Source organism: Antrostomus carolinensis, unplaced genomic scaffold (assembly GCF_000700745.2).
Source record: "Antrostomus carolinensis isolate BGI_N321 unplaced genomic scaffold, ASM70074v2 scaffold45545, whole genome shotgun sequence".
NCBI lineage: Eukaryota > Metazoa > Chordata > Aves > Caprimulgiformes > Caprimulgidae > Antrostomus > Antrostomus carolinensis.
In genome coordinates, this window is record NW_010317896.1 from 1,750 (window position 1) to 2,032 (window position 283).

Sequence of the window (283 nt, forward strand, 5' to 3'; positions counted from 1 at the left end):
TCCGCTGTTAATATTTGATGCCTTCGTCGGGCACTGGAGCCCCGGGGAGGGCTGGGGGCTGCAGGACTCTCCTCATGGCCCCCTCCCCACTTCAGGGTGCCCACAGCCCTGGGGGAGCCAGCACACCCCATCCCGCTGGGGTCACCCCAAGGAGCACAGAGGGGTCAGGGGGATGTGCAGTGTCTGACCACACACCCCAGCTCCCCATGCTGGGGGCTCTGGGGGGATCTTGACCTGCTGCCCCCACCCCAGGTTGTGTTGTGACCCACTGTGTAGGGAGAGG